Source organism: Suncus etruscus, chromosome 17 (genome assembly GCF_024139225.1).
Source record: "Suncus etruscus isolate mSunEtr1 chromosome 17, mSunEtr1.pri.cur, whole genome shotgun sequence".
Taxonomy (NCBI): Eukaryota; Metazoa; Chordata; class Mammalia; order Eulipotyphla; family Soricidae; genus Suncus; species Suncus etruscus.
The window spans coordinates 2,111,817-2,124,211 of record NC_064864.1 but is presented as its reverse complement, the minus strand read 5'-3'; the positions used below and the strand labels follow the sequence as shown (position 1 = coordinate 2,124,211).

At 37.7% G+C, this 12,395-nt stretch overlaps 1 protein-coding gene across 1 annotated transcript in view; it reads right to left on the bottom strand.

The window, feature by feature from the left end:
- Positions 1 to 11,409, bottom strand: part of CTNNA3 (catenin alpha 3) — a 1,601,008-nt gene extending 1,589,599 nt beyond the window's left edge. The window contains exon 1 of the mRNA XM_049790484.1: positions 11,353 to 11,409. The gene's annotated coding sequence lies outside the window, so the exon portion shown is untranslated. The remainder of the gene's footprint in view (positions 1 to 11,352) is intronic.
- Positions 11,410 to 12,395: the final 986 nt, after the last annotated feature.

Below are 12,395 nucleotides of genomic sequence, written 5' to 3'. Positions count from 1 at the left end.
TGCTGGCTGAAAATGTGATCTGGAATTTATTCTCCGCTCAGACTATTTCAAAAGACTTAAAGGGGATATGTATATCTCCTTTGTATATTTCTTAGGTGTATTTTCTCAATATGTATAATTCTCTATCATATATTTTATTATATAGATGTCATGTCCACCCTTCTCTTTGAATTTGCTACTAGGAATTCATAGTAGATAGTATAAATAGTATCCTTTGAGTTTTTGTGTTTTTGATAGACTAGGTTATAAGGATTGTTTGGTTTATTATTTCCTCTTAGGCACCAATAGAATCCTGTGATACTGTTCTTTTGCATGGCACATTACATTGGGGAAATTTTATATAGAGAGAGGAGTTACTATCCATTAGGGTGGAAACTCAAAACTTTTTTGTCACAGGGAGGCCCTCCACTCTCAAATTTGTCACAGTGATGACTTGGGCTTCAGTTCCTTGGACATCGGGCAATCACCCTGAACCTTCAGTCTCATATTTGGCTCCAGCACAGTTTTCTGCACCTACACCTGGTAGAATTGACCTTTGACCAGGACAGGCCCTGGAACTGCTTTTGGCACCTACTTGCTCCAAGATGGGCTCTGTGCTACTCTGACTATGACTTGTAAATCAGCAACAGCTTGCTTACAAGGTAGATTTCTCTGGCTCGCCATCTAATGGTGAGATATAGTCAGGAGATGCCTCAAGACAACCAGACTTTAATACCGGATATGTGCTGACACCAAGATCTCCAATTACTGAAACCTGATGGTAACAACTGTGGTTGAGGAGACCCTTTCTTGGGACCTTAAGAAAGACTTTGGGGTTAGACAAATTAGTGTGCCTGGAGCCCGTACTTGGTCTTATGGCAGGATACTTCATGGGTAGGGACACCCTCTTTTTAGGCCAAAAGTTTTTCATTTTAATTTTTTCCCAGCTTTTGTTTTGTCTATGCCACCCCTTTTATCTTTCAGATAGACATCCACCTTTTTCTTAGAACCCTGGGGCATGAATTACTTTGTTTTACTTCATATTTCTGCATTTTCATAAAAAATTAAAAAGGTGGAAGTGTAGCTAATCACCTTAGGCACTCACCCTGTTTTAACATTCAGAGCATACAGTTCCCTAAACACAGAAACACACATCTTGTTGTAATCCCCTTTCACATCCTACCTGATTGGCTGACATAGAGTCCACACGTTACTCTCCCCTAATATAAATATCCAATTTTCACCTACAATAAACTGAGTTACTGGAAGGAAGGAAGGAAGGAAGGAAGGAAGGAAGGAAGGAAGGAAGGAAGGAAGGAAGGAAGGAAGGAAGGAAGGAAGGAAGGAAGGAAGGAAGGAAGGAAGGAAGGAAGGAAGGAAGGAAGGAAGGAAGGAAGGAAGGAAGGAAAAAAGGGAGGAAGGGAGGGAGGGAGAGAGGGAGGGAGGGAGAGAGGGAGGGAGGGAAAAGGAAGAAGGGAAGGAGGGAGGGAGAAGGAAGGAAGGAAGGAAGGAAGGAAGGAAGGAAGGAAGGAAGGAAGGAAGGAAGGAAGGAAGGAAGGAAGGAAAAAAGGGAGGAAGGGAGGGAGGGAGAGAGGGAGGGAGGGAGAGAGGGAGGGAGGGAGAGAGGGAGGGAGGGAAAAGGAAGAAGGGAAGGAGGGAGGGAGAAGGAAGGAAGGAAGGAAGGAAGGAAGGAAGGAAGGAAGGAAGGAAGGAAGGAAGGAAGGAAGGAAGGAAGAAGGAAGGAAGGAAGGAGGGAGGGAGGGAGGAAGGAGGGAGGGAGGAAGGAAGGAAGGAGGGAGGGAGGAAGGAAGGAAGGAAGGAAAGGAGGGAGTGTGGGAAAGAATGCATATGGGTTACCCAGAGAATGGTGAAGAGAAGCAGACATTCTGATGGACAGTGTGGTGTTGAAATATTGTATAAGTGAGGGGCCGGAGAGATAGCATGAAGGTAAGGCGTTTGCCTTTCATGCAGGTCATCGGTTCGAATCCCGGCATCCCATATGTTCCCCCGTGCCTGCCAGAAGCAATTTCTGAGCATGGAGCCAGGAGTGACCCCTGAGCACTGCCGGGTGTGACCCAAAAACCACAAAAAAAAAAAAAAAAAGAAAGAAATATTGTATAAGTGAACCCTTATTATGAACGACATTAGGTCATACCCAGTGATGCTCAGGGTTACTCCTGGCTCTGCACTCAGTGCTCAGGGTACCATATGGGATGCAGGGGACCCAACCCAGTTTGGCCACATGCAAGGCAAGTACCCTACTTGCTGTTTTATCTCTCCAGCTCTTGAATAAATGTTCTAATAAAAATTAAATTTTAGGGATGGAGAGTTAGTACAGCGATAAGGCTTTTGCCTTGCATGCAGAAGGACAGCGGTTCGAATCCCGGCATTCCATAGGGTCCCCCGAGCCTGCCAGGAGCGATTTCTGAGCATAGAGCCAGGAGGAACCCCTGAGCGCTACCGGGTGTAACTGAAAAAAAAATAATAAATAAATAAATAAATAAAATTTAAAAAATGGGGGTGGGGGATGGTAAAATTGTTTGCATGTAGCTAACCTGGGTTCAATCCACAGCACCTGATATGGTCCCCTGAGCCCAGCCAGGAGTGATCTCTGAGCACCTCCAAAAAAAATGTTAGGTGACCTCCAATAATTTACAAACAAAAAAATTCATCAGAACAGAAAATAGCAATGATAGTTAAAATATGAATTGAAAAGCTTTCCTTTCCTTCATTCTCTCTCTATCAGCACTTCATCATTTAGAAAGGAAAAAAAAAAAAGAGGAACAATACTGCAATTTTGAACTTAATCGTTACGGATAAAGAGGAATACGTCAGTTTTGTGAAAGTGACAGCAACCTTGAGAAAAATTGAACACATCACCTTCGCATTCGTTACACCAAGGGAGGAGACGCAAAGCAAAGTGAGACAAGTATCTGAGACTATTTAGCAATTTCAAGAAAACACAAGACTGCCGGAGCCAGACATTGTGAAATGAAAGATAGGTCAAAAGATAATGCACACTATTGCAATGGCAAATGAAGAGAGAATGAGAGACAACTGCACGAATATAATGTTATGTTATGTGTTGGCAACTTTCTGAAGAACAGATTTAAATGCCGTACAAAAGAAGATGGAAGAGGGTAAAGGTACTGACAAGTGCATTGATGTAAAACTGAGCTATTCCAAGAGTAGATTAAACCTAAAATGAGCTAAATCTTTTTTGTTTTGTTTTGTTTTGTTTGGGGGCCACACCTGGTGGTGCTCAGGGTTAGTCCTGGCTCTTCCCTTAGATATCATTCCTGGCAGTTCTAGGAGGACCATATGGGATGCCTGGGATTGAACCCAGGTCAGAAGCATGCAAGGCAAATGGCCTCCCCACTGTGTTATTAATTAAGCCCCCAAAATTAGTTAAATCTTGTGGGGGGGGGACTCAAAAGACCATGAAAAAAATGTTAGATTCTATTTGAGTGAGGAAAGAGAATGATCCTGACAAACACTATAAAAAGACTGTGCCAAATAGTCTTGAGGAGAAATTAATAAATCCAAATACAAGATAGTGAAAGTGTTTCATCATTAACAATACACATCTGCAAGAGTATTCTATACTAACCAGGGTTTTTCACTCTGTACTACTGGCTGAGTACTTTGTTGTGAGAATCTGTCTTGCTTCTTTTAATAAGTTTATGGGCATCCCTGGCCTCAATCCACTAAATATCAGTAGCAATTAGCAACTTCCTAGTGGTGGGAACCAAAAATATCTCTAGATAGTGTCAAATATCAATATTTGACAATGTCAATATTACAGAAGACTTTAAAACTGGTACATATTATCACTGAATTATTGTAGCATGTTTGGTTAATCATGGCATTAGGGATTAGCAGATGTTCTATATATCAAAAAGGTACTTTCAGGGGCCGAAGCTATAATGCAGGGTAAGGCATTTACCTTACAAGCAGCTGACCCAGGACAGACCTGGGTTCGATCCTCGGCATCCCATATGGACCCCAAGCCAGGAGCGATTTCTGAGCACATAGCCAGGAGTATCCCCTGAACATCAGCAGGTGTGGCCCAAAAACAAACAAACAAAAAGGTACATTCAGGCCTAACAGGGTGGAGCAAAAGATTGAAGCAAAAGCTTTGTATATGGGGGTCCCAGATTTGATCACTGGTTTATGGTTCTCTAAGCACTGCTAGGAGAGGTTCCCAAGCATAAGTGGACTGAAAATATTAAAACAAGTAAATCTGCTGTTGATCTACAGAAACTGTTAATATAATATCAGAATAAGCATAAGTGGATTGAACATATTAAAACAAGTAAATCTGCTGTTGATGCACAGAAACTGTTAATATAATATCAGAATAGAATTAATTGGAAAAAATATAATGATCTCATGATATAAATGTCCCTTATTCAAAACCAATTTAATTTCACTGAATATTATTGTTAAAGAAGATAAACTGGTTTTTAAAGCTTTTGTGAAACCTTTAAAAAGGTAAATAAATACAAGCTATCTCATCCTGGTTGATGATATCCATATTGACAAAATTTCTTTGAAAGCATTCTGGCAATATCCACAAGATATTCATATATAAATTCTTAGAGCAAGCCATGCCACTTTTAGGAACTTGAACATGTATGTTAAAATTGTATGTCAATGATTACAGGACTGCTTTAAAAAGCAGTTAAAAAAATCTAAAAGCCACCTAAAACCTGTATCACTAAAAGACAATTGTCATATATTCTCAATTCATAAATTGACATATGTCCTTTTATTGGTGTGACTTTCACTGAAACCAAAAGGTCAGAAAAAGCCTTAGAAAATATTCAGAATCCAATAGGCTGTCATATGCCTAACAGTCGGGGAGTTATTAAAAATACATGACAACTAGCGTGGCCTTAACCAATCAAAGCATAGCCTGGAGCTGAGTCTTGTAAGGATCCTGCTGTACCAGGTATTCACCCTTTAATTGCTGTCTATACAAAAGATCTGGAAGATCCCAGAAAGGGCCTCTGTTGACCAGGGAAAGGAGTACAAAAATATTTGTACCCTGAGAAAGATCAGTCATCATCTAAAAGTATAAACAACACTAAAATGTAATAAAGTAAAATTAGAACTGGAAAGATAAGACAATGGGTAGAGAGCACTTGCCATGTATATCGCTGGCCCAGCTTCAATCCCCAGCATCCAGGGGATAACTCCCTGAACAATGCCAGGAGCAATTCCTAAGAGCCAGGAACCCCTGAGCATTGCCAGCCAGGAGTGGCCCAAAACAAAATGTTTGTGTGTGTGTGTGTGTGTGTGTGTGTGTGTGTGTGTGTGTGTGTGTGTGTGTGTGTGTGTGTGTGTGAGTGTGTGTGTGTGAGTGTGTGTGTGTGTGTGTGTATGTGTGTGTGTGTGTGTGTGTAAAACATCAGAAGTAATAAACTTGTGATATTCAACCAATTGGCATTTAAAAGAAAAGTAAATAACCTGAACTGATATGGAACAATATTTTTTTCTAGTTGTGCCAGAAACTGGCAGCAGTTAGGCTGTGGGGGTGGGGGAAACCACTGACTGACGAATTGAGGTCAGGGCAGATGATTTATTTTTACTGTACAACTCTTGTATCGAATGTTTTGAGTTTGTTAAAAATCACTTCTAACTCTACCCCCAGATTTTTTTTCCTCTGCTAAAGAGATCAAAAAGCTAAAATCCTACTTGTACCAGGGCTGAAGATGATAGAAAACATAGGGTTCAATTCCTGCACCACCACCAAAAATAAAATAATAATTATCCCAGACTTCCTTGCAAAAGAGACCCAGATTTTACCAAACATAGATTGAATGAAATGTTAAAAGGTTTCAGATACCAGAATATTTCTGTGATATGATTTCCAAACCCTGTCCAAGAGCAGAAATGGTAAAAAAAAAAAAAAAAAAAAAGTTAGTGCTTTGCAGGACTATAGACATTTTCTCCAGCTTTATGTTTTTTCCAGCCCTCTGGGAGATGCTAGAACTATCTGATTTTATTTATAACAGTTATCTTTAACTACCTGGTCTACAAATCAGTGCCTACCGACAGATGTAGAAAAGCTGAAAACTACTGGTACAAAGGAAGAAAAGAAAGGAAAAAAAGGAGAAGAAAGAATTTTAATTTTTTTTAATTCTGAAAATTATGAGTAAATTTTTGTAAAATAAACTTAGGTGCCAAGACTATAACTACCAAGAAAGCATTTGCTTTGCATCTGAGAGAATCAAAATTTGATTTCTAGAATCACAAAGTATTCATTTAATTTGGGCATAATAATTTAAATATAAATTCCTTCTAAGCAAACACAGAAGCCACAAAGAAAAAATTTAACTAGAATACAAAAATTCTCTGTATAAGTTAAAAACAAAACACAAAGCCAAAAAATAAATATGAAACTATGCAGAAAAACTTGCAATGAAATACTCGCCAGATGAAGGGTAAATTTACTGAATTTATAAAGAGAGGAAGAAATAGTCAAAGGATGCAAAAGCTCAACATATACCAAAAAATGAATGCAATTATACACTGATAAATATTTAGAAATTGCTTAGTCTTACTCATATGTAACTAAATAAAAGTCAAAAGATATAATTTTCACCTATCAGAGTGCCGATGTGAAAAATGGGATCAGGTATCATCAGTGTCAGTAAGAGATTATAAGCACTCAATATGCCCTGTGAGCAAGAAATAGATGGCCACACCAAAAAATGCTAAAAATAGCAAATACATCCATCAAAATGGAATAACATAAATCTAAAGTGTGTCACACTGCATTTTATTGCTATAATGATGAAACTATTGAAAAGAGTGAGGTCTACAAAAATCACTTCATCTGTCTAAGTAATACTAAGGACTAAGACTAAGTAAAAGTTAAAAATATGCAAATCTATATACACAATAGTGTGCCTTTTTATTTTTCTTGATCTAATCCGGTTGTATAAATTAACAGGAAGAGCAGACTGCATAACTATTGCCTAAGGAATCAGCAGTATCTATCACAGATTTGATTCTCTGGAACTTCTGAATTTCACAGAAAAGCAAGTCAATCCTATAAAATCCTATGGAAACACTGAATGTAATCTTAGAATAAAATTGAGCTTGATACCTCTTCTGAATAACCACAGAGAAATCAGTTTTACTTCTTATCCTCCTTTCATCCCATCCACAAAAATTTGTATTGGAAAAAAATATGCATTGTATGAGAAACATCAATGAGAAATTTATTTGGTTCACTAATGTCTATGCCTCACACTAAAAACAATATCAGGTGCATAGATAATCAAGAGTGAATGAATAAATAAATAAAGCCAGCACTAAAACAGAACCAATATGACCCTTTCACCAATCTACCACTCACCCATTCTGTAGATTTCAATATAAGCCAATCCGGGACCACTTAATATTTATGCCATCTCCAGAAGTCAATCGAGACCTGGTCATTTGTTTACCTAGCTAATTGAATTAATGCTTGTGCAGTACAGTTGAAGCAATGCTTCTCAAAATACAAGTGTACAGGAAAAATAAAGCCATTGGACCAGATGTTCATATCCAGTGTTCACATCCTTTACTAGGAAGCACTGACAAAAAGTCTTGGGATACAGATGATTGATGGTCAGATACAAATTCCCTGTTCATTCATAAGCCATTAACTGAATAAGAACTGTTGATCATCCTTTGAAAAGTGCTGCTATGTAAAGTAGAACTTTTAAAGTGCCCAATTTCCTGTATTAAAGGTTTTTGTGCTAAACATTGCCATCTCTACCAGTCTATTTCCCCTTTCATAAGGCAGCTCAAACACACCAGTTAGGAATAAAAAAAAAAAAAAAGGCAAGATAAAAAGCAGAGAGTGGGGGAGGCTACAAGCCAAATAAAATAGATTAATGTTAAATTTTGTACATTAGAACTCAAAATTACTTTTTAGATCAGCAAGTTAGTGATTAAATTGGTAGCAGATTACTTTCTGTATCCCAGATTGGAGTATTATAGCCAAAAACAATAATTAAATATGTGAAAATCAGGTGCAGTATTAATAGTTTCCTTCACTCTAAAAATATACATAGAAAACTATAGTCTCAATTACCTGTCTCTTTTCATTAGATTTGTAATTTGATTAAAGTCAGTTCTATCACAATGCCATTTAAAATCTAAAATCCAAACAAGAACCGGGAAATGACACTTTTGAGCTCTAAACTAGCATTCCCATGAGCAATATTCCATAAATAAACACTACTTTTAAATCTTCAAATAAAGTTCGCAGTTTCTTTTCAGGCAAAATTAAGTTGCCAACTTTTCTTCTCAATTTCAATCCTTCCATATTCCAAAGAGGGATGGGGGGACAGAAACATGCAAACAGAAGTTCTTAGGAAATAGAGACTGCAACCCATAGCTATGGTCTTTCTTCAAATAGCACTGAAAAATAAAATTTCACAAGTGAGAAAAGTACAAGCAGAATATATTGTTTAAGAATTCACAACCCAGGGCTGGAGTGATAGTGCACCCATAGAGTGTTTGCCTTGCACGAGGCTAACCCAGGACAAACCTGGGTTGGATCCCAAGCATCCCATATGATCCCCCAAGTCAGGATCGATTTCTGAGTGCAGAGCCAAGAGTAATTAACCCCTGAGCTTCACCAGGTGTGGTCCCCCACACCTGTACTTTGTATTTTTCTGAACTGAGCACTACCACCAAAAATCTTAGTTTTATTTATTACTAACTCCTAAGGTTTTTTGCTTCATCGTCTATTGTATAGTCACAGCTTCCAAATCAAAATTAACAAAATTAAGTTGTTCACATCACTTCTTATTTCATTTCCATATTTTCCTAAGTAGAAAAACCCAAATTGAAGTCCTAATCTTGTATATGCCATTTATCCTTTTTAATTTCTACTCTACTACCTACAGATTTTCTCCAGAATTTTAATGGCCCAAACATTTATTATAATTAAAGTACATATTCTCCCTACTTTCAAATCATTAATACAGCTAAATCATAATGCTCTATAAATTAAAATGTATACATGGTAGTCTATCAAAAGGTATTTATTTTATAATTATGAAAGGTCAATAATATTATCTGTTAGTTTCAGCAGAGATAAAGGACTTCTTTTTTATTTTTTTCCCCCTTTGTGTTTTGGGTCACAACTGGTCATGCTTAGGACTTACTCTTGGCTTTACAGACTCAGGAATTACTCCTGACATTGTTCAGGGGACAAATGTGATACCAAGGATTGAGCACAGATGGGTCACATGCAAGCCAACACTCTACTATCTCTCTAACCCCATATACACACAATGATTAATAAAAATTATATTCATTGACTTAGAATAATATTATACAGCAATTTAAAGTCCATCTATGTAAAATAGTTCATTCTACAAGGCAAATGTTTTGGTATAAGTGTAAATGTAAAAATAAGATTATAAATGTTGTCTACATTATAATTTAAATTTATTTAAATTAATACTGGGGCTGGAGTGATAGCACAATGGTAGGGCATTTGCCTTGCATGCAGCTGACCCAGGAAGGACAAGGATTCAATCCCTGGCATCCCATATGGTCCCCTGAGGCTGCTAGGAGCAATTTCTTAGTGCAGAGCCAGGAGTAACCCCTGAGCGCTGCTGGATATGGCCCAAAAACAAACAAGCAAAAAATCATGCTGAGGGGCCGGAGTAGTTGGTCCAAGGGGTAAGGCTTACGTCTGTCTGCCTTGCCTGCACTAGCCTCTGACAGACTGCGGTTTGATCCCCGGAGTCCCATATAGTCCCTCCAAGCCAGGAGTGATTTCTGAGCACATAGCCAGGAGTAACCCCTGAGGATCACTGGATGTGGTCCAAAAACCCAAAAAAAAAAAAATATTTATGCTGAGAAAAAAGACAAGAAAGAAATGCATCAGGGATATTGCAGGTACCATTTGCAAATCATGGTGCCTAAAATAAAATAAAATTTCAAAATAAAAAAATATTTGGGGGTGGAAGTAAAAATATATATACATATATATATATTTTAGGTCATTTTTTCTGTTTTCAAATTGTCTTCAATAAGCTTAGATTTTATAATAAAAAGAAAATATGTTTTACTATTAAAGATTCCAATTTTCCTACAAAAGCAAGAAGGAAGACACAATGTATAGGAAGTAATAAGAGAAATAATTATGTCTATACTGTCTCTATTTAAGGTCTCTCCATTTAACAAATGTGTCCTATATTACTATTGGGATAGTTTTTATTGTAGTAATAAAACTTTACTAGTACACCCAAATATTCATTCAAATGTAACCAGTAAAATTCAAATTTATGAATCATAATAGTTCTTGGGCTAGAGAGAGAGCACAATGGATAGGGCATTTGCCTTGCTGGATGCTAACCTGGGTTCCATTCCAAAGTATTCTCATATATCACTCGAATACTGACACTGACTGAGTGCAGTCAGGAATAATTCCTGAGCACCAACGAGTGTGCCCCCCTAAAAAGAAAAAGCAACTACTCTCAACATGTTGGTAACTCGGTCTCTAAAAGAAGAAAAAAAAACCCACAAACTCAAAACAAAGGTTAATTTGAAACTACTTTTTGAAATTGTGTGCTTTAGAGAAAATCATAGGGTCTTAGATGTCTTGAGGCACTAAAGAAGTCCTTGAGTGAAGCAGATCAGTGATTTGAAAACTACCTGACTCTACACAACTTTTTCCTTGTTTTCCTTCTAACATGTTCTACCTATTTCTGTCCATGATCCCCAAGAGCAACTGCTGGCAGTAGCTCAAATCCTACCAGATCACGACGGTCTCTGTACAGAAGTAATGATTACATGCCACATTCATTGATAGCAAAATAATCCCAAGCGCTCCTCTACCTCTTGGTGTGACTGCCCATGATAAAACCAGTATATGACATGCTAAATAAAAATTAAAACTTTTGCCACTCTCACTTTAAAAATAATAAGATACCCTTTCATTTACTATGAATAAGCTTTTGGTTAAAAATATGATTGCTCCACCTCTGCATCTTCTTGCCCCTAGACCATGCCAAAGCACAAGCTTCCAGGCCGTATCTTATCTTTTTTCTGCACAGTATCCCGATAGGCTTTTTATAGCCAGAAACTCTCTGAATGCAAAGCACGACCTTGGCTCTTAGCTTTCCCTGGCTCTAGTTTGAAAGTTATTTATAACTTTAAAATTAGCATGAAAGCCGACATTTCTCATCATAACTCGTCAAAACATTCCCATTTTATATAGTAATGTGATGTCCTTTGATTCTGAAGGAAACCTCACATTTTAAGCCTACACTCTATAAAGAAGACAGAACAATTCGTCACAGAAAAGAACGAGAATGAAGTCCCTGATCGTCTCTTTACAAACTTGACTCTTACCTTTGTGTTGCTTCCTAGAAAGTAGATGTGTCTGAAATTCAGCTCTTGTGGGGAATTGTCCAAAGAGAACTTGGGAAGAAAAGGAGAAGAAGACTTCAGGTTTAGTCAAGAAAGATCTTTGTTCGAGTACCAATTGAGAGGCTATGACAGTGGGGCAGTCACTTTAGCTGAGTGTCTTTCACTGGGGATCAAAAAGGGGAGGTTACATGCCATGGTGGGTGGTATCTAATCCTGAACTGCTAGTCACTGACCTCACTGACAACTTGTTACTGAAAATACATCCTTGAAAAAGGCCAGACACATACTTTGCCTAGAGATCTACAAACAGAGCCATCGGGAAGTTTTGAATAAGTTAGATTTTCATTCCTCTAGACCCTTTCCAAAACTAAGGATCTTGTATCAAATTAAAACTGAAGGAGGCTAGAGTTGTTATGGGTAAAAATATGATAAGGAGCAATTATTGGAATCAAGAAAATTCATACATTAAAAAATCATTTATGTATGCTAGGGATGTAGCTCCTCAACAGAACATTGGACTTGTAAGGGCAAAGTCCTGGATTCCGTCACCAGAACTGAAATAAATAAATATTTAAATATTTAAAAATGCCCAATTCAGTGTCTTCAGTACAAACGAGAATGCTTCCCGTCTTAGATGCTGTTTTTCCTCTGAAATCTTCCTAGTCATATCTCCTGGCACCAAGCATCCCATAACACTGTCTCCAAAATTTAGGTAAGAGCTACATATCTATCATTTTTAAATGTACAATGAAGATTAACAAGCAAGATACTATTGAAAGGCACCCAAAAAAGTCCTTACTCACAAAATATTTCTCCCACTGTGGGGAAAAAAGAAGGTAATCTATTTTCAGTGTCACCCCTTTTCATTATATGCTTGCCCCTTGCCACCTTCACATTCACTGAATAATTTTATAGAGCCCTGTCTATGCTTGATCAGTTCATCAAATCTCTGATACAATGCCTGAATTTATAATCATTTCCTTAGACATTACCACTTCTGTGACTTTCTTCTAATAGCTTCTAAA